This window comes from Lactuca saligna, chromosome 9 (assembly GCF_052625555.1).
Source record: "Lactuca saligna cultivar CGN05327 chromosome 9, ASM5262555v1, whole genome shotgun sequence".
Lineage (NCBI taxonomy): Eukaryota > Viridiplantae > Streptophyta > Magnoliopsida > Asterales > Asteraceae > Lactuca > Lactuca saligna.
The window spans coordinates 147,030,713-147,054,252 of record NC_136425.1 but is presented as its reverse complement, the minus strand read 5'-3'; positions in this window follow the sequence as shown (position 1 = coordinate 147,054,252).

The window sequence follows — 23,540 nt, the reverse complement described above, 5'->3', positions numbered from 1 at the left end:
CTAAACTTTTTAAATTGATTGGATATGTGGATGCCGATTAGGCGAAATGATTGTCTTCTAGAAGGTCTATGACTGGGTACTTGGTTTATATTGGTGGTTCTCTTGTCTCATGGAAAAACAAGTAACAATCCACTATTCCTCGCTCTTTTATTGAATTAGAATAATGAGCCTTCGGTTTTGTTGCTTGTAAGATTGTTTGGGTTTTGAAAGTGTTGTTTGATTTAGGAATTAAGAACTTAACATCGATAAGTGTGTATTTTGATAACGACTCAACTATCAAACCTGTTCAAAATCCTGTGTTTCATGAAATGACCAAGCACTTTGAGGTTTATTTACATTTTATTAGAGAAAAATTTTTGAGTGGTGTTTTGAAGATTGTTAAGATTGATTCATCCAATCAAAATGTAGACCTTTTGACAAAATCATTAATTTGTTCACAACATGAGTTTCTTTCGAAAAAGATTGGTCTTGTTGATCCTTTTTGTAAAAGCTAAAACTTTAAGAAATGTTAAGTTTAACCGGGGTGTTGAAAATATTAGAGATCAAAGTTCCAAACTTAACCATTTCTAGTTTAACTTTGTTTTTGTTACTATGGTCTTAGTGCAAGGTTATTATGGAAACATTTGGAGGATGATTTGTTAGAGAAGATTTATGTGAGGGGCATAATTTGGATATTACTTCATTCATCTGGACTACAGAGATAAATATGCCTAATAAACACGCGAATCATGAGCTTGTTCGGTCGGGTTTTGACCCGGATATATATATATATATATATATATATATATATGTGTGTGTGTGTGTGTGTGTGTGTGTGTGTGTTTTGTATGGGTGTTTTAACTCATTATTCACATAAAAATACTCACACTCATACGATAGCTCTCCTGCCTCTCACCTTCAAAACTTGTATAGATTAGGGTTTATGTTCTCTTTGATTTTCTTCGATAATAATTCTAGTTTAGTTTGAGTGTATATTTTGAGAGTAGTTATAGGATATTTGTAGTGAGGTTTCTTTATAACACCCCAAAATTTCAAGGTAAAAATTTCATTTTTAATATAATCAAAACACCCATTTATCTTTTACTCAAAAATTTAGAAGTATTTTGTAATAAAACATTTATCAGAGTACAATCCCAAAATCACAAAGCTACGGAAAAACATGGATGTATACGCTGCAATTAAGTCGGGCCCTTCCCTTTTGAACCGAAAGTACCTGAAACCATAAACAATAAATTGTTCCCCAAAATACCACATACCAAACATACAATAGAGAATGTTATGAGCCAGCCATAGTCTTGCCATTATGCCATGAGCTATATCATGGTCTTTCCTTGCCAAGCCAGGGGCCAATACCATGGGCCTTACAAAAAAGTGCCAAGAGCTACCTCCTGGTCTTACATGCAAGCATCACAAAGAAAACAAGCATACAATCTACAACGAACAATCTACTTAACTGCCAGGGTCAGAACCCTGGTCTTGTATACAAATTTGCCAGGAGCCACCTCCAGGTCTTACATATAATGCCAAGTGACACCCCTTGATCTTCCAATCATAAATAAGCCAATGGGTTGACATTGATGCCTTCGACCCATAGTACAGTGAGAAGACTCACCTCAGACAGCTAAAACCCAGGGATAAATCTTTGATTGCAAATCCCCTAAAATCCCAACGCTATCAATCATAAAATAACATCCAATCAATAATTTGATCCCGACTCACACTAAGATTCCAAAATAGGGTAAAAGACCTTTTTACCCATTTCCGAACTTGGCCCAAGGCCAAGGCCCAAACCAATTGTCCAAAAGCCCAAAATGTAAAATAATCACCCAAAGCCCAAACATGGCCCTATTTTCAAAATTGGGCCCAATACCATTCATGGGCCTTTACACAATAAAGTCCAATAAAATCTCAACAACCTAATAATAGAATTCATATGGCTCAACAACGCCCAAGACAACCAAAGACCAACATGGCCCAAAACCAAGAGCCCAAAACAACCGAAGCCCACTCTGCTAAGTATCCGGGGCATACTCACCTTATACGCTCAATGTACATGCTTGATGGCTTGTACATGCAATGTACACACTTTTACACCCAACATACTCCACCATTTTGACCCACTTCCTATTTTCAGCTCTTAATAGATTAAGACTTCAACCCCAAACCCATATCTGACTTCCTAAAGGTGGTTTATCACGTAATGTTGCCAACTTTACGTGCATGCATGACTTAATGGGGAATTAGAGCTCAAAAGAGCTTAGTAAATGATTTAACACATGCATGAGACCAAAACCACCATAATTTTTGCACATTTATGCTCAAGAAACCCTTAATGTCTCTGGATCTACAAGGATAAGTTCCAAAACGACCTTAACTCACAATCACTAACCAAAAGGGCCAAAATGACCAAAACAAGCCAAGGATAAGATCTATAAAATCAGATGACAACCTTTAAACTTTAAACCTCAAAATCCACAAAATGAAGGTGCTAAATCTGGATCTCAAGGCCCCCCTCGAAATAATGAGTCTTCAAGCTTCTTCTTCTACAACCTCAAGATGCACAACACCCACCAAAAGATTCTCAAGAGCTCCAAATCACCACACAAAGGCTAAGGAATGAATTAGGGTTTTCAAGGGTTGGAGTCTGGTTAAACAAGGAAAAAAAGAGGCTATCTTATGGTTTATATAAGGTACATGCCCTAAAATTAGGGTTTCTAATATGCTCATGTATGCTAAGCATGCTCCGTGTATGTCCAGTATACGTCGATGAGCTCACGACCAAACTGCCTTAGTACGCCCATCGTACTCCAACATTCCCAAAGTTGGCAATTCAGCCCCCCTAGGGACCAATTTTGCAAACAATACACCCTTAAAGGGTCTAAACTAAAATATACAAAGAAGCAAGTGTTCCAACTCTCCCCCACTTAAATTAGATTTCGTCATCGAAATCATTCCTTATCATCCCATTCATTCCTGACAACCTAAGGAACTCTACCATAACCTCCGAGTATACTATGACCTTCCCAAAGGTAACTGAACCCAACCTTAGCAGAGCTTCAAAAACCTGACGAATAACAAACCCTCTCTTAACTTAAATCAAACCCACGCATAAATAACCATGCCTAATCTTCCCAAAATCTAAAATCTTGAACTCGTCCGACTCCCCGACAGACCGCCCATGTTGAACCACTGGTCATTCTAGTCCACTTGCATTTCTAACTATTCAAAACACTTCCAACCCTTGATTATCTTGTTTCTTTACTGGCAACAAAATCACTGGTCATTCATTGCTGCAGAACACCTTTACCTGACAGAAGGCTTAGATAATCCTTTGAGTAGAATACCTATCCCCGCAATGGTTAGACTCAGACGAGAGTTGTGCAGCAGGGTCAAATCAATTACTCTGATATTATTTAATCCAAATTGTGAGTGACTTAGCATATTCACCGAATAACAAGCGACTCCATAGACGAATCCTAAATTACTGATACTCTAACACCGTAAATTTTCAAATTGATCCGACAGAAGAGTCTGTACCTCTGAGGCGTTCGACGAGAGTTAGGAATGCACCTGAGAATTACTATGGTTCACATATTACTGCGGAAGGTGATACACTTATCAATGATAGCACACTGGTAAGTTTGGATGAACCTAACAGCTACACGGAAGCCATGGCAGGCCCTGAGCCTGCTAAATGGAAAGAGGCTATGAATAGCGAGATACAATCCATGTATGACAATCAAGTTTGGAACTTGGTTGACAGTGTACCAGGCCATAAGACAGGCGGCAGCAAATGGATCTTCAAAAGAAGAACGACATGGGTGGTAATGTACATACTTATAAGGCGCGACTGGTTGCAAAGGGCTTTTCTCAAACTCCAGGAGTTGATTATGATGAGACCTTTTCACCATTAGCGAAGATTAAGTCGATTAGGGTTATGTTAGCTATTGCTGCATTTCATGATTATGAAACATGGCAAATGAATGTCAAAACCGCCATTGCTGCATTTCATGATTATGAAATATTTTAAGTCAATGAGACCTTTGCAAAGGATGTTTAGATGAGTCAGCCAGAGGGTTTTGTCAGTACAAAGTACCTTAATAAAGTGCGTAAGCTTAAGAAATCCATTTATGGATTGAAACAAGCACCTCACAGATGGAATATTTGTTTCGATGAGAAATTCAAAGAGTTTGGCTTTTCAAGGAGTGAAGATGAATCTTGTGTATATGTCAAGGCTAGTGGAAGTATAGTTAGATTTTTGGTGTTTTATGTGGATGACATACTACTCATAGGAAATGACATCCCAACTTTACAGGATGTGAAATCCTGGCTTGGGAAGTGTTTTGCAATGAAGGACCTTGGAGAAGCTGCCTATATCCTAGGGATAAGGATTTTGAGAGACATGAGTAGACGACTAATTGGACTTAGTCAGAGTACCTACTTGGAGAACGTGTTGAATAGGTTCAGCATGCAGAATTCCAAGAAAGGAGAGTTGCCGATCCAGAGTAACGCCAGACTGAGTAAGACTCAGAGCCCGAGTACAGAGGATGAGATAGCAGAGATGAGTGGAGTACCGTATGCTTCCGCTATAGGCTCGATCATGTATGTTATGACTTGTACTCGTCCTGATGTGGCCTTTGCATTGAGTATGGTCAACAGATATCAAGGGAATCCTGGCAAGGCTCACTAGACTGTAGTAAAGAACATTCTCAAGTACCTGCGGAGGACTAAGGATTAGGTCCTTACCCTCGGTGGGAGTGATGACTTGAGAGTATTAGATTATAGTGATGCTAGCTTCTAGAATGATAGGGATAATTTATGCTCTAAGTCAGGCTGGGTCTTTACCATAAACAGAGGAGCAATTTCTTGGAAAAGTTCCAAGCAGGAGACATTGGTTGATTCAACTTGCGAATCAGAATATATAGCAGCAAGTGAGGCAGCAAAGGAGGCTATATGGTTGAAGAACTTCATTGGAGACCTTTGAGTTGTATTAGCTATAAAAGAGCCAATAGAGATTTTTTGTGATAGCAAAAGTGCAATTTCCTTAGCCAATGAACCAAGGGATCACGAGAGATCCAAACACATTGACATAAAATACCACTTCATCAGACATCGAATAGAAGAATGACTCCTTGTGGCAAATAGGGTATCATCGGATGAGAACCCAACAGATCCCCTCACGAAGGGACTGGGTAAGGTTAAACATCTCCATCATGCGAGGTGCATAGGGCTGAAGGATGATATTAGTTTTAGTAGTTAGACAGCTTTGAAATGTGTAAAGTGTAATTGACATTTGATGATGAATAAAAGTCGTTGTTTATTTATGAGTAAAGTGTTGCTATCTTTTGACAATCGTTTACCATCGTTTCATTTTTGCATGTTTTGACTTCCAAAATAATTATGTTATGATATTTCATATTATTCAAATTATCCACAGTCGGTTATATGTTGAAAGTAGATATGAATTAAGACTGTTATGTAGTTGGTTGTAGATGTCTAAGATGTTGGACATAGTAAAGTGTTGCTACAACACTCATGAGTGCTCATAAGTTCTGAGTATTGGATTCAACCCACGCTCACTGGTATCACTTCATGGAATTTATCTCGAATGATCGTGAGACGGTAATATCATATAAGTCTTCAAACCTAGAGATATGACTTGTTGCCTATGAGTTCGTTATACATTGATTGTACGAAAACACATTGGTAACTTGATGTTATAAAATGTGCCTTTATGCATGATTCAACAAGTAGTAGAACAAGCATATGAGTTGAAGTTTATCTATTCCTTCTTGGATTAGAAGCGATATATGGGCCCTTGGATGATTTTGTGTTGACCCATGTACCGAGCCTGGTCAGAACTAAGTTGATGTGTTCGATTAAGTTCTACGTCAAACAAATTAGGAAATCAGGAAACAAACTGCTGGACAATAAATAGACATTGTTCCATGTATTTGTCCAGTTGATATCTAGAATAGAGGATTATATGATCACTTATCTTAAAATGGCGTATCATCATCATCTCAGTTCCACAACACCTTGAAAGAGCTACGATTGCTGATTGGTTCCTGAAGTCATTCTTGCAGTTATAGCTATTAGACTTATCCAAGTGGGAGACTGTTGGATTAGGTGTCTAAGTTCATAACTATTTCTGGAATGTACTTGACCCGATTGGCATGGTCCATTTGGGTTGCATGGCATTGCAACACTTGGATAGACTAAATGGGAGAGGAAACTTAAAGATTATTAATATATTATAAGTTCTAATATATTAATAATATTATTTAATTAGTATTGATCAAAGAATTAATTTGGAATTAATTAAGTGATCAAAAAGAGACTAATTAAATATATGGGGTTGATTGTGTAAATCATTTATTCTTGTATAGTGGGCTAATGATCCATGGTTTGTATGGATTGGGCTAAAACCCATAAGGTGCTCCGTGGATAATCCTTGGAGGTTACAAACCCATGGATCATGGAATATGGAAAGCCATGACAATTAGGGTCTATATGGTGTAACCCTACTTGTGCAACAACTATATAAAGACCCCTAGACTAGCAAAATCGGTACTACAAGCAAGTATAAGAGGGCTAGCCGAATTTTGAGTGTTAGTGAACTTCTCTCAAGGTTATTCCAAGTGTTGTGGTGTTGTGTGAGACATTTGAGGCATCAAACTTGAGGTGCTAGGCTCACAAGGTTCTCAAGGAATCCAAACAACAAAAGGTATGTTCTTCTTCTAGCATTTATGTTTAAAAGTTCCCCATGCTACGCTAGATAGGTTAAGAACCTTGGAAAAACAATTTGCATGCATCTTAGTAAAATATAGATCCAAGGTTTCTAGGGTTGCATGTACACCTTCTGAGTGTTAGAATGCTCAAAACCCTTCATTAACCTCCTACAAGGTTGGGATGTCATTTCCTATGAGCAGTATGTCATCTACATACAATACTAGAAAGCTCACTATGCTCCCACTAGCTTTGACATATACACAAGACTCATCCCCGCTTATTGAAAATCCAAACTCTTTGATTTTCTCATCAAAACAAAGATTCCATTTGCGAGATTCTTGTTTTAATCCATAAAATGATTTCTCTAGCTTACACACTTTTTTAGGGTACTTTGCACTGACAAAACCCTTTGGCTGACTCTTGTAAACATCTTCACCCAACTTTCCATTAAGAAAGCAGTTTTGACATCTATTTGCCATATTTCATAGTCATGAAATGCGACTATGGCTAGCGTAACCCTTATAGATTTAATCTTCGCTACTGGTGAGAAGGTCTCATCATAGTTAACTCCATGAGTTTGAGTAAAGCTCTTCGTAAACAATCGCGCCTTATATGTGTGTACTTTCCCATCCATGCATGTCTTCTTCTTGAAGATCTGTTTGCTCCTGACCATCTTTCGACCTGGTACATTGCCAACCAAGTTCTAAACTTGATTATCATACATGGACTGAATCTCGTTGTCCATAGCCTTTTTCCATTTTGCAGACTCGGGGCCTACCATGGCATCTTTATAGTTGTTAGGTTCATTCAGATTTACCAGTGTGATATCACTGAGAAATGTATCACCTTCAGCTGTTATATGAAAACCATATAACACAAATGGAACACTAACTCTAATGGAATCCCTAAGAGGTACAGACTCGTCAATCGGTTTAACCAGAGTTTCCTCCTCAGGTTGAGTGCTAATGTTTGAGGTTCCTTCACTACTTGACTCTTGAAGCTCTTCCAGGTCAATTTTCCTCCCACTATCCCCTTGGCATATGAGTTCTCTCTCATGAAAGACTCCTCTCCTCGCGACGAAAACAACATTGTCACTTGGTTTGTAGAAGAGATATCCAAAGGACTTTTGCGGGTAGCCAATGAAAATATATCGCTCACTCCCAGGTTCGAGCTTTTCATGAGTCTTGCGCATCACGAAAACCTCGCAACCCCAAACTTTGATATGGTCTAACAAGGGAACCTTCCATGTCCACATCTCGTGAGGTGTTTGGAAACCTTTTTAGTAGGGACTAGATTAAGAATATGGGTTGCAGTCTCTAAGGCATACCCCTATAATGAGATAGGTAACGAAGCTCGACTCATAATGGAACAAACCATGTCTAACAAGGTCCTATTGCGCCTCTCAGCCACACCATTAAGCTATGGTGTCCTAGGTGGCATCAATTGTGAAACAATTCCACATTCCTTAAGATAGTCAAGGAAATCGATTCTAAGATACTCTCATCCTCGATTGGATGACAACATCTTTATCTTCCTGCCCAATTGATTGTCCACTTCTTGCTTAAACTCCTTGAACTTTTCAAAAGTTTCTGACTTATGCTTGATTAAGTAGACATATCCATACCTACTATAATCATGAGTAAAAGTCACATAGAAGCGGTTAGCATCCCCTATGGCGGTTCTGAATGGTCCACACACATCAGTGTGTATGAGATCCAACAGAACTTCACTTCTTTCACAAGTACTATTGAAGAGTGACTTGGTCATCTTTCCAAGTAAACAAGATTCGCAAGTGTCATCCGAATTCAAGTTGAATGACTCCAAGAATCCATCATTTTGGAGTTGGGCTATGCGCTTCTTGTTGACATGTCCAAGACTAAAATGACACAAGCATGCCTTATCCAAATCATTGGAAGAATCAATGTGTAACACATTATTTCCTAAGTTATCTACAACCATCAAAGTTTCATATATACCATCGCAAGGTAATGCTTCAAAAAAAAATACACCATTATAATAAGCATTAATACCACCAATTTCATTATTAAAAGAAAAGGTAAAACCTTGTTTATACAAACTGTGAAAGGAAATAATATTCCTCTCCATATCGGCCGAGTAACAACAATTATTCAAATCTAAATCTAAACCATTACTAAGCAATAAATATAAACTCCAATCCTGGTTACAGGAGCCACTTTGCTATTTCCCATGATTAAGTTTATCTTCCCGTGCTCCACATCCCTACTTCTTTTTAGTCCCTGCAAATCAGAATAAATGTGAAATCCACAACTTGTATCAAGGAACCAAGAATTAGCATGTGACGAGTTATTAGATCGAATAGTGTAAATACCTGCAAATGAGGGCTTGATCTTGCCATCCTTTATATCCTGCAAGTAGTTGGGGCAACTTCGTTTCTAGTGCCCTTTTTCATGGCAGTGGAAGCACTCTGCATCCTTCAGATTGGAAGAGGGATTAGCAGAACCAACTTTGGTCCCACTTGAAGAGGATCCATCAAGATACTTTCCCTTGCGGCTCTTGTAGGGAGCCTTCCTCTTCTTTCCCTTCCTATGTCCGATTTCCAGAACAGAGGCAGAAGTAGTTGTAGGAGTAGACACAACCGACTTGCCTTTCATGTTGCTTTCTGCAATCCTTAGAAGGCCTTGAAGCTTGATAAGAGTGACCTCCTCCTTGTTCATATGATAGGTCATACAAAACTGATCATAACAAGAAGGTAAAGATTGTAGAATTATATATATATATATATGTGTGTGTGTGTGTGTGTGTGTGTGTGTGTGTGGCCAACTCTTCATCAAAATTGAAATTCAATTTAAGCAAGCGGTCCACAAATCTCTGCATCTTTTACAAGTGGGTTGTGATGGGTTCACCATCCTTCATCTTGGTTGTGATCATGGAGGTAATGATCTCATACCTCTCCTGTTGAGCACTTTGATGGTACCTTTCTATCAAGTCTTGATACATTTCAAAAGGATAGTAGTCCTCATATGACTTATGCAGCTCAACAGTCATGGTAGCAATCATTAGACACGACACCTTTGTTACATCCCTCTCATGATTAGTATGTTCAGCGATTTGTTCAGCAGTAGCAGTGGTGACATCAATCTCCTTGAGCTCTTTATCTAGGATATATTCATTGTCCTCATAGCGAATAGCCATTCGAATGTTTTGAATCCAGTTATTGAAGTTCTAGCCATTGAAAATGACCCTCCCACATAAGTTCATGAGGGAGAAAGAGCCAGATGGGATTGAGTTGGAAGCATTGTTTGGAATAGACATCTAAAAAAGAACAAAGTTTAGGTTAGATGATAATCCTTAATATTACACCCAAATGAAATAATAAGGCTTGGACCCAACACAATATTCTACAATTGCGAAAACGGATGCCGTATTCTAATTGTCAAATATTTGAAGGTAGTAAATGAGGATTTACTAATTTCCATCATGAAAAACGAAATAGATTATTAAGTTTTAATTGGATTGAAATTCCTAGATCCTTTGAGATTCATTGAGCTTTTCAATGGCATGTTTAAATCTCGATTGCAAGATATTACACCCCCATTAACATTGAACACGTATCATGATTGTGACTTACAATCATCTCGATTTTTTTGTGAATGAAGCATCAGTGTAACACTTTACACTTAATCTTTCATCAACTCCTCCAAATATGTGTAACATGTCCTTAGTTCTACGTAAGTACTTAAGGATGTTCTTCACAGCTATCCAATGCTTCTCCCCAGGATGTGTTTAGTGTTGGGTTTTGAGCATTCTAACACTCTTAAGTGTACATGCAACCCTAAATACCTTGGATCTATGTTTTCTATATTATACATACAAATATGAATATCCAAGGTATTACCCTATCTAGCATACAATCATTGATACTTGGGTGATCAAATGGATAGAATACATACCTTTGTTTGATGTAGCTTGTCTTCATAAAGCTTGAGTGCCTCGTGCCCCAAGTGTGACACCTCAAATGGTTCACACAACATCATATGTACTTGGAAAGACTTTAGAGAATTCCACACTTCATGAAAAGCAGCTAGCCCTTTCTTTCTCACACATAGTGGCCGATTTTTCCCAACAATATGATATTTATATAGTGTCACAATTAGGGTAAACCCTAATTGTCATGGCTTTCCATTTCCTTGGATCCATGGGTTCAAATACACCATGGAGCATCCATGGAGCATCCTATGGGTTTTAGCCCAACTTGATAATCCATGGAGTCTTAGCCCACTATACAAGTATGGATGATTTACACAATCAACCCATATACTTCATTAGTCTTCTTTTGATTACTTAATTAATTCTAAATTGATTCTTGATCAATAATAATTAAATAAACCTATTAATATATTAGAACTTATAATATATTAATAATCCTTAAGTGTTATTTCTCTCATTATAGTCTATCCAAATGCATGATGCCATGCAACCCAAATAGACCGTGCCGGGTCGGGTCAAGTCTTACCGATTATAGTTATGGACTTAGACATTAATCCAACATTTAGAACTTGCTTGTCATGCTCATATCATACGCAAGATCAGGTATAGTACAATTCATGGCATACATGATGGATCCAACCGCTTAAGCATATGGAACATCTTTCATCTTGTCCAACTCAGGCTTTATGTTAGGATATTGGGATGAACTTAGTACTATGTCATGCGACATATGTACAAATCCTTTCTTGGAATTTTCCATTTTGAATCGTTTTAAGACTTTTTCAATGTATGTACTTTGGTTTAAAACTGTTAATCATTTTGATCTATCTCTATACATTTTGATTCCAAGAATATATTGAGCCTTATATAGATCCTTCATTGGGAAGCACTTTCCTAACCAATCCTTTACACCTCGTAAATACATGATGTGATTTCCAATCATGACTATGTTATCCACATATACGACTATGTGGATAACATACTCATGATTGGAAATCACATCATGTCTTTACGAGGTGTAAAGGATTGGTTAGGAAAGTGCTTCCCAATGAAGGATCTATGTGAGGCTCAAAATATTCTTGGAATCAAAATCTATAGAGATAGATCAAAACGATTAGCAGGTTTAAACCAAAGTACATACATTGACAAAGTCTTAAAATGATTCAAGATGGAAAATTCCAAGAAAGGATTTGTACCTATGTCGCATGACACAATACTAACTAGTTTTCATGTAAACATAAGATTTATCTTTGTTTATAACAAAACCATAGTTTGTGATTTCATCATCAAAATGATGATTCCAATTTCTAGATTCTTTCTTTAACCCATAAATGCATATCTTCAGCTTAAACACTTTATTATGATGCTATTGGTTGACTAAAGCTTCAGGTTGAACCACATAGACATATTCTTCCATGTGTCCAATTAGAAAAGTGGTTTTAACATCTATTTTCCATATCTCATATTTATGATATGCAAAAATGGCAAGTAGTATCCTAATATATTTAATCATAGCATGGATGTCATGATTTTATGAAGTGGTTAGAGAAATCATATGGAATGTGTTAGTGATGTTTCCAGAAATCCTAACCAAGATGGATTTCAAGGACGAAATCTAGTTTAAGTAGGGGAGAATTGTAACATCCAGTTTTAGGTCGTTTCTTATTTTGGGATTTTGGGACGCAATGCGATCAAGTAAAGGTCTTGGGATTCAAAGGATTAGAGTTTAGACTTTATTGGATGTTTGATAATGTTGGTTGAGTGATATTTTAGACGTCTTGTGCGCATTTAATTAATTAATTTTATGAGTTTTGGCTAGGCCACAGAATGGCAATTGAGGTGCCACGACGTGACATCCCTAATGGAAAAACATGCATCCGTGTTGTACCATGACGTGGCAGGGAGCTGGCCATGATGTTGCGGCTATTTTGGTCGAAAATCCTAGATTTCCAGGTTTAGGCCCTATTTAAAGGCAATAAATCCTAGGGTTGCCTCATTTGGTAACATCCACCCTTTGAAATCTGGTCCCACCCAAACCCTAGCCTCCATTGTTGATCTTGTGAGCTTTTGTGGTGATTTTGGTACCTTGAAGAAAAAGAATGTGTCCTTGGTGCATACATCCAATAATCAAATCTCCTCCTCATCATCTTGTGTGTTTTCTGGACTCTTGTAAGTCCTTAAGCTTCTACCTTTTGTGTTCAATCACGTTAGATCTAGACTTTTACCCAATTTTCTCCATGTTTGGGATGGTTAGAATGGATGAATTTCATAAAGGCAACTTTATGGGTCCTTGTGGTTTCTTTGTAGTCTTTTTTTTCCTAAATTTGAAGAGTTGTGGAGTTTTGGTTCCATACATGAGGTTTTAACTTCATTTTCACCATTTTGATATAACTTGATCTCAATACACGCATTTGAAAACATATCTAGAAATCAATGATTTTTATGAGGTATTAGGTGTAAGAGAGCTTTCTACAAAGTATGAATGAGTAGCTTGAAGAAATAAGAGCTTAGTGAATTAGGCTGACGTAAGCAGTTTCCACGATGTGGTGGGTTGGTCACCACGATGTGGCAGCCGACAGTATTTACGATTGTTTGTCTTAAAGTTATCAGGACTTGGCCAATGGGTGGTCACGACGTGGGGGTCAACTAAGGTTGACTTTGACCATGTTGACTTTTGGTCAACTTGAGGGTTTTAGGGTGTAGACTGGGAGGGTTCTTCTATATTGTTGGTTAGGTGTCTCGTAGTACCGATCTTCACTATTGAGAGTTGTGTATAGATTCTATTTTCGGGGTGAGTATTTTCACTATATTACCTATGTCATAGTGGTGCTAAGTCTTATTTGTTGAACTGATATATATATATATATATATATATATATATATATATATATATATATATATATATATATATATATATATATATATATATATATGCCTCAAGTTGTTGAGAACCCCAAGACTATTGTGAGTCCATGGGACTGCTGATAGTCCTTATGATTGCTAATAATCCACATGGCATGCTGTTAGCCCATTAGGACTGCTGATAGTCCCATGGTTGCTGATAACCCATAGTTATTTATTAAGTTATGTTGTATGTGATATTTAAGGGAACTCACTATGCTTTGTGCTTACATTTGTGGATTAAATATGTTTCAAGTACTTTAGATAATCGCGGGACGGTGACAGCTTGACTATAAACACACGCCTGTAGTTTTTTAGATCCCGCAAATTTATGATACTTTGATTTTTGGGATGACTATATTCTGATAATTATGGTTTTCTTGACATGGTTTTATGGAAACAATTTTTATACCTAATTTTAAAATGAAAATTTTGGTGGTGAAATTGTGATGTTACAAAAGACATATTTTCTAGAGCAATAGGTGCACTAGATGAAGCTCTTGTATATGCAGTTGTGTCTGTCGATCAACAAACGCAATATTAGGGAAAAAGAAAAGGTGAATGTTATCAAAATGTATTAGGAATTTGTGGTTTTGATATGATATTCACCTTTGTATCAGCTAGATGGGAGGGCATAAAACATGATTCAAGAGTTTTGAAAAAAGTTACATTCAATCCGACTTCCAGATTTCCATTCCCTTCAATAGGTTTATAATCTTTATATAACATTATCTATATTATTTATATAACTTTTATTATCTATATTTATATAATAAATGTCACTCACCTACAGATAAGTATTACATTTGTGACGCCGCATATACCAACACGCGTGGGTTCATGGCTCCGTACCACGGTACTAGGTATTGGTTAGCCGATTTCGAAGACGACGGGGTTTAACCAAAGAAGAAAGGTCCGATCATGCTCATGCACAACTTAGAAATGTTATTGAACGTGCTTATGGTGTATTGAAAGCGAGATTCCCAATCTTAAAACAAATGACTCCTTATCCTTTTCCGGTGTAAAGAGACATAGTCATTGCTTGTGTCGTGGTCCATAATTTTATAAGGAAATACAATATCGAAGATGAGTTATTTGCAAATTTTGAAGAGAAAGTTATGGTTAATCCTGATGTGCAAGGTGGGAGAATTTGTGACATCCCCAAAATCTCGGCCAGAAAAGACCGATTTTCATTTATGCTTTTAAAATAGATTCAGAGTAGATCCTTTTGATTTGAAAGAGTTGCGGAATTTGTTCCCAAAAACAAAACATGATAAAACAATGTTTACCAAAGCATTTCATAAAAGAAATGTATTTTTCATTATATAATCAAAACTCGGGGTGTCATGTTCCGATATAGACCAACAAGCATAAACGATAACATTACAAGTCATTCAACAAATATTTACATATACAGACTTGTAAACAAAACAACTTGATGGTTCATCCATCTTACACCCTTGCGCCACTTCCTGTAATACAAATAAAACTGAGTGGGTCAGGCTTGGGAGCCTGGTGAGCATATAGGGTTTTCAACCCACAATAAATAATTAAATTAATTATTATCAACCAACAATAACCCAGTTACCCATTCCCGTTATTCTCACTTTACGTCCCTAAAATAACTAACACAAGGGACCTAATCTAAGAATATTTTCATCGGGGTGACAACACATGCTGCGGGGGTTCCTCAGCAATATAAGTCAAATAAGGCAACCATGAGGGGGATGGAATACAATGAATGAACACCCAAGTTCATTAACACCTACAGGTTATGAGCCTGCTAGCGTTCCACTGGACTGTCTAGAAAAGTTCGTGGTCGTCATCTAAATTCCGCTAGATGACTGGATCAAAACAACAACGAGGCCTCTCATCTGTTTATTACACACCAACTATCTACCCATGTTCTACCCAACATATTAGTAGATAAAAACATACATTTTTATACATATTTTCAAAACCTGTATAGCATGCTTGATCAATACATTTTCCATATAACAGATGAGACACACACACATAACACGTATTTCATATAGAAATAAACATATCTGTAAGATAGAAGAAAGTGAATATAGATTCACACACATAACAACAAAATATACACATAACACATATCTCGTGTAAAATACTTCATAGTATTACGTTAGGAGAAAGTAACAACGCATTCACACGTATAAACGACAATAAACTTAATACACTCAAACCATACTTGTATTATTGTTGCGTTTATGAAAGGTAGTATACACTCACTTGATCAGAAGATGATCGGACAGCACTACGGCTTGCAGAAGTCGTAATCCTCAGCAGATCTAGAAGATCTCTACGAAAATCGAACTTCTCGCGGGCAGAGCTTCAGCTCGGAAACCGCACTTCTCGGGATCTTCGGGATCTCGGGACTCGCTTCGGGACTCGGGAATATTACCGGGGCTTCGGGATGGCTTCGGGGGTAAAAACGCAGAGCTTCGGCACAAAAACGAGAGGAAATTAGCAATTAAACCCGGACCCCTCGCATCCTATTTATAGGAGGCTGGAACCCCCTCGTACGCGGGGCGTACGCCTGTACGCGGGGTGTACAGGCTCCGAAATGCGTCACTGCATGCGTCATCCGAAGTGTCGACACTCTGGCTGTACGCGGGGTGTACTTGAGTACGCGGGGCGTACCTCGGATCAGATTTGTGACTTGCCTTCGGATAATACCGAAATTAAATAATTAAATTTAATTATTAATTATTTAATATACTTCGAAAATTCATATCTTCTTCATACCAACTCCGTTTTCGACGTTCTTTATATCCACGCGAATGTGAGACTACGCTCTACAACTTTCGTTTAGACTCCGTCGGCTAATTTTGACTTTATATTTATTATTTATTTTTAATAGGCCGGGACAGAAAATTTTGTTATAAATTCATAACTTCTTCGTTTGACGTCTGTTCTCGCCTAACTTTTTATCGCTTTGATACTAACAACGACATCTTCGATTCTCGTTTAGATCACTAAGGCTAAATATCGCTCTAACGTAAATTTCACTTTTTACGTTATTCAGCGGTGCCGGTTCGGTCGCGAAACTTCGACAGGTCATAACTTCCTCGTTATAACTCGGATTTCGGCATTCTTTATATCTTCGGAAACCTTGTTTCAACTACTACAACATTATCTAAAGATATCAAGTTTATTTTACACTTAAATTTTGACGCTTATTTTTATTCTTAATTAATCAAACCACATAATTAAGCAATTAAGCACAAAACACAATAATACTCAAATAATACAATCTTATTATTTCAAAACGGGTTACAAAGGTTAACCTAGACCATTACATTGCTAAAAATAGCAAGCCTGGAAACACAAGCGTTACAATTCTCTCCACCTTAGAATGATTCCGTCCCCGGAATCACACCTCAACAAACAAATGCGGATAGCGACCCCTCATGTCACTCTCCGTCTCCCAGGTGAGATTCGGCCCATTCGTGTGTTTCCATCTAACAAACACTAACTCGACCATCTTGCATCACAACTTTTTAGTCTTTCGGTCAACAATTGCCTCTGGTTCTTCAATCAACCTTTTGTTCTCATCGATTCTCAACTCCGAAAGTGGAATCATGTCGGGAACTTCCCCCGTGAACTTTCGCAAATAACACACATGAAAAGTGTTATGAATTCCATTCAGTTCTTCTGGTAGTTCGAGCTTGTAAGCTTGGTTCCCAATCCTCTAAAGAACTTTAAATGGTCCAATAAACCTTGGACTCAACTTTCCCCTTTTACCAAATCTTATAAGTCCCTTCCACGGCGAGACTTTAAGCAAAACCGAATCCCCAACTTCAAAAGTCATCGGTCTTTGCTTTTTGTCAGCATAACTCTTTTGACGATCTTGAGCTGCTAACATTCTTTCCCTAATTATTTTCAACTTTTCAGCAGTTTGATGAACCATCTCCGGTCCCATAAACTGTTTTTCCCCAGCCTCAAGCCAACAAGACGGCGTACGACACTTTTGTCCATACAAAGCTTGGTAAGGTGCCATCTTAATGCTCGAGTGAAAACTATTGTTATACGGGAAATTCTACCAATGGTAATTGTTCATCCCAATTACCTAGGAATTCCAAGGTACATGCTCTCAACATATCTTCAAGTGTTTGTATCGTTCTTTCACTCTGACCATCAGTCTGCGGATGGTAAGCTGTACTTAAACATAACTTGGTAGCCATTTCCTCTTGTAGACATTTCCAAAACCTTGAGGTGAAACGGCTATCACGATCCGATACAATCGTTAGCGGAACACCGTGAAGTCTCACAATATCCTTTACATAAGAATTCGCAAGCTTTTCCATAGACCATTTCTCCCTGGCTGCTATGAAATGCGCACTCTTAGTGAATCGATCGACGACCACCCAAATCATGCCGTGACCATTCTTTGTTCTGGGTAGTTTAGTGACAAAATCCATAGCAATGTCTTCCCACTTACCCATAGGCACAGGTAAAGGTTCTAAACTCCCATACGGTTTCTGATGTTGTGTCTTGACTCTCGCACAAGTCACACACTCGGACACATACCTTGCAACATCAAGCTTCATCGTCGGCCACCAGTAGTAGGGTTTCAGGTCCCTATACATTTTAGTGCTACCAGGATGAATCGAGTACATGGTCTTGTGAGCTTCTTCCATCAGAAGATCTCTGATTCCCCCTAACTTAGGTATCCAAATCCGATCTTGAAACACCTTTAGTCCATGGCTGTTTACCCCAAACACCAACGTTTTGCCCAAACGTTCCTCCTTCCGGTCATTCTTCTCAGAAGCTTCGCTTTGAGCTTTCTTTATACTTTCTAAAATAGTCGAGACAACTTCGATTCTCAACGCTCTTGGCCTTTTCCTTTCAAGATTGACTTTCCGACTGAGAGCATCAGCAACAACATTAGCTTTACTGGGATGGTAGAGTATCTCACAGTCGTAGTCCTTGAGTAATTCCAGCCAGCGTCGTTGCCTCATATTTAACTCTTTCTGATTGAAGAGATATTGGACACTCTTATGATCAGTGAAAAGTTTGCACTTCGTGCCATAGAGTAATGCCTCCATATTTTCAGAGCGAAAACTACCGCTGCCAACTCCAAATCATGAGTCGGGTAATTCTTTTCATGCTCCTTAAGCTGTCGAGACGCATATGCTATCACCTTTTCTCTTTGGGTCAAAACACAACCCAATCCAACCCCAGACGCATCGCTATAAACAGCGAAGTCTTTAACTCCATCGGGTAGAGAAAGTATCGGTGCCTCGCATAGCTTCTTCTTTAGCTTCTCGAATGCTTCTTTATGCTTCTCACTCCAAGCATAAGTAGCCCCTTTGTAGGTAAAAGCTGTCAATGGAGTAGCAATCGAAGAAAAGCCTTGGATAAACCGTCGGTAATATCCAGCTAATCCTAAAAAGCTTCGAATCTCCGTGGGACTCTTCGGTTGCTCCCACTTCATTACAGCTTCAATCTTTTCTGGATCAACCATTATCCCTTCTTGGTTGACCATGTGACCCAAGAATTGGACTTCACGAATCCAAAAATCACATTTGGAGAACTTAGCATACAGCTTCTCCTTCTTCAAGACTTCTAACACTTCTCGCAAGTGTCTGCCATGATCCTCCTGGCTTTTTGAGTAAATCAGAATGTCGTCTATGAACACTATCACAGATTTATCAAGGAACTGATTACAAACTCTGTTCGTTAAATCCATGAATGCTGCTGGAGCATTGGTTAGTCCAAACAACATAACCAAGAACTCGTAGTGTCCATATCTAGTTCTGAACGCAGTCTTCTCTATATCCTGCTCTCTTACTTTTAGCTGATGATATCCTGACCTAAGATCGATCTTCGAGAAATAGCTCGAACCTTGCAATTGATCAAATAGGTCATCAATCCTTGGCAACGGATATCTATTCTTTATTGTTGCCTTGTTCAGCTCTCTGTAATCAATTCACATTCTCATACTTCCATCTTTCTTCTTCACGAATAACACCGGAGCTCCCTAGGGTGATGAACTAGGTCTAATGAAACCTTTATCCAACAACTCCTGAAGTTGCATCATCAGCTCCTTCATCTCCGTCGGTGCTAATCGATAAGGTGCTTTTGCTATTGGCGTGGTTCCTGGTAACAAGTCTATTCTGGACTCTACTTGTCTATCAGGTGGTAATCCAGGAAGATCTTCGGGAAATACTTGCGGATAATCACACACCACAGGAATACTCTGCATCACCTTCTTTTCCTTCTTAGCATCAATTATGAATGCTAAATATGATGTACATCCCTTGGTCAAACACTTTCTGGCTTTCATTAGGGAAATGATTCCAGAATTCACTCTGCGTTTGTCCCCATACACCATAAACGAATCTTTTCCAGGCGGGTTTACTTTAACTATCTTATTCTTTCATAAAATTTCGGCATCATTGGCGCTGAGCCAATCCATTCCCAACACGATGTCGAAACCATTAAGTTCGATAGGCAATAATTCCTCGCGGAACTTATTCCCATTCAAGTCGATTAAGATGTTTTTCATACGATGGCTAACAGGTACAAACTTGCCACTAGCAACTTCGACTAATAAAGCATTATATAGTCTATCAACAGGCAATGCTAGTTTTCTACCAAATTCATGCGATATAAAGGAGTAGTTGGCTCCAGAATCAAATAAAATTTGGGCAGGCAAATTGTTAACGAGAAAGGTACCTGAGGCGACATCAGCTTCATCCTTAGCAGCTTCCAGTGTCATCTGGAATGCTCTTGCCTTCGGCTTTGGTGGAATGTTGGGCTTAGTTGCCTCCTTTTTCTTCGGACAGTCTTTCAAAATGTGCCCTTCTTCATTACAACCAAAACACATCCTTTTGTTGTTCGGACATTCATTGGCAAAATGCCCAGCCTTTCCACACTTGTAGCAGGTCACATCCTCGCTACATTTCCCAAAGTGCTTTTTCTTACACTTTTCACACCACTTCGCTTCCCCTCCGTTTCCCCCACCAAACCTTTTCGAATCAGATTTCGAAAATTTGCTTTTCTTACCGGAACCAAATGTTCCCTCAAACTTCCTCTTCTCACCAACCTCAAACTTGTTGGTGGTTCTCCCCTTTATCATGTTCTCAACAGACTTGGCAGCCCAGATAGCTGCCTCTAGAGTAAGTGCGTGACGTACTGGCACCTCGTACTCCCATGGAAGTCCCTTCGCATACCGATCCACCTTAGTCAGCTCGTCTGGAACGATACGCAAGGCAAACTCCATCTTATCGGTGAAGTTATTGGTGTATTCATCAACTGACATGCTGCCTTTCGTTAGTGTCAGAAACTTGTTCTCTAGCTCCAATAGATTTTGAGCCGAGCAGAACTTGCGTTTGAACTGCACCAAGAATTCTGCCCATGACAATTGTAGTGGCTCATTTGGGCTCAAAGTCTTCCCTATAGTGTTCCACCAACGAACGGCTCCACCTCGGAACTGACGCACTGCATAGATAGTCTGCAACTTGCCTTTGCAGCCACAAGTCATGAAGGCTAACTCCATTTCAGAGATCCAATCCATCACTCCTATCGGATCCTCCTTTCCATTGAAGGTCGATGGTTTGCAAGTTAGAAAGTCCTTGTACTTGCATCCCATTCCATCATTCCTTCTATCACGGTTGTCTTGTCTAACTATCGGTGGGTTGGCTTGACCAACAGACCCACTAAAGTTTCCACCTTCCGAGTGCCCTTCATTTAATTCAGGCTCTTCCACACGAATTGACAGTTCTTCACGATTCTGTTGAAGCAACCGTCTAGTTTCATCCATCTAACGATCCAACATCTTCTGAATCATCATTTGCACACCAGCCATTGTAATTGGCTCAGGTGCTGCTGCTACAACATGTCTTTGTTCAATCACTGGTGGTTGATTCCTATTCTCATCAGCATTTCCAACTCCACTTCTTGTTCTCACCATTTTTGATCTACACACCGAATAAGGTGAAATTAGATCCTCATTCAAGATAGATATTCAAATCATCCTTATCACTCCGAAACGTTTACATGCTAGTTCTAATATCGTAGATGTACGCTTAGAATCCTACACACATAAGGTTTCTAGATCCGGTCGGCAACAGACCATAGATCCGAACAAATAATATCATATATGGCAACATATAACATTTAGCACATAAAGCATTTTAGGCTACTTTCCTAAAATAAACTAGTGCTCGTGTCTAAAATATAACATACACACATCTCAAAATTTCACTTAGCATTTTAAGTTTAAGTCTAGAAATCCTAAAAATTCCTAGTTCGCTTAAACTAATGCTCTGATACCAACTGTGACATCCCCAAAATCTCGGCCAGAAAAGACAGATTTTCATTTATGCTTTTAAAATAGATTCAGAGTAAATCCTTTTGATTTGAAAGAGTTGCGGAATTTGTTCCCAAAAACAAAACATGATAAAACAATGTTTACCAAAGCATTTCATAAAAGAAATGTATTTTTCATTATATAATCAAAACTCGGGGTGTCATGTTCCGATATAGACTGTAACAACGCAAATTTTCAAATAAATTTTTCATTTAAAATAAAGTAGTTTCATTCAACCAATAATATTATTTCATGTTTCATATCAAATACATATATAAAATCCCCAAGATCTCAAATGGCAGCAGTGTGTATGCATCATGCCGGCGCCTTCCCACGGTCCTCGCTAGTACCTGAAACACATACATAACAACTTGTAAGCATAAATGCTTAGTGAGTTCCCCAGTATACACTTACACATATACGCCTTTCCAGGCCCTGACCTTCTGGTCCAAACTACAACGCCTTCCGGCCCATGAGATAATTGCCTTCCGGCCCGTAACATATTGCCTTCCGGCCCGTAACATATTGCCTTCCGGCCCGTAACAGATTGCCTTCCGGCCCATAAACATATGCAACACATAGTACAATTACTTAAACACATATAGCACATATATCATATATCATACCTGACCTTTCTGTCACATAATGCTTTGCCTTCCGGCCCATAGAACATATATAGCATGCATAGCAACTACCTTTCCAATTATAGCATATATATAACACATAACATATCCGACCTTCCGGTCACACATAGATACCCTTCCGGGTACAGTATAGTGAGAAGACTCACCTCGTGGTAATGTAAGCTATCAACTCTTGAAACTACTCGCACTCGATCCGCCGATCTGCAGACTCCCTATAATACCATATACCCTTATTAATACTCTTATCATTCAAGACAACTGACCCTAAGAATTTACATGCAGGTCAACTCTGGTCAACGGTCAACTTGACCGGACTCGTCGAGTGCAAAGGCGACTCGGCGAGTCTAGACGTCCTCCCCAATTTTCCCTGTTGTTCTCCTTTCTACTCGTCGAGTATCCCTCTTGACTCGACGAGGTCCTCGTGGAAGAATCGCGGGGCCACCCCGACTCCACTCGCCGAGTCTGAAGAACAACTCGGCGAGTCCCAGTGAATCTTCAAGCTACTCGCCGAGTCTGCTCATCCGACTCGGCGAGTCCATGCCATGCAGTCGATCAACTGCTTCCTGAAACACGTATGATCCCGAAATACACACTCATGGGACTATCTGGACCTCTAAACATCCTATTACTGGGGTATAAACACTTGGGTAACAACATAATATTCCATCTAATCATCAAATGGGTTCTATAAACCCTAACTTCATATACACATCAATCACAGAAGAACGAAATCCGAGATATTACCTGATTGATGCACTTTCTGTGTCCCCAAATCCTCAGAACGTGATTCTCTTGCTGTTCCTTTAGCTAAACCTTCCTCTTCCTTGCACCCAACTCTTCCAAACCCAACAATGGTCTTCAATCCTTGCTCTAGATGCACACAATCGTTCTAGGGTTCTTATCAGTAAGCAAAAACGAACAATGACGGCCTAAGAGGCGTTATATACGATCCAAAA